Source organism: Apis dorsata, unplaced genomic scaffold (assembly GCF_000469605.1).
Source record: "Apis dorsata unplaced genomic scaffold, Apis dorsata 1.3 scaffold_244, whole genome shotgun sequence".
Classification (NCBI taxonomy): Eukaryota; Metazoa; Arthropoda; class Insecta; order Hymenoptera; family Apidae; genus Apis; species Apis dorsata.
In genome coordinates, this window is record NW_006263523.1 from 25,823 (window position 1) to 26,045 (window position 223).

The following is a 223-nucleotide window of genomic DNA, read 5'->3' on the forward strand; positions in this document are numbered from 1 at the left end:
TTTGCAAAGTACATTTTCTCAGCCAAAACAAAAATAATAACAATAATAATAATAATAATAATAATCTCGATACTATATAATGCGATATTACATGGATACGTACTTAATAATACATATTACAATTAAAAAATGAAAAGATAGATTGTCAAGGGTATATATATATAATATATGTATATGTATAAGAAGTAAAAACACGTACAACAAGTCAAGTGGAGAGAAAAAA

The 223-nt window shown here is 22.4% G+C and overlaps 1 protein-coding gene across 1 annotated transcript in view; it reads right to left on the reverse strand.

Annotated features, from left to right (window-relative positions):
* Window positions 1-223, reverse strand: part of LOC102681680 (homeobox protein onecut) — a 62,272-nt gene that overhangs the window by 8,055 nt on the left and 53,994 nt on the right. The gene's annotated exons all lie outside the window — the stretch shown is intronic.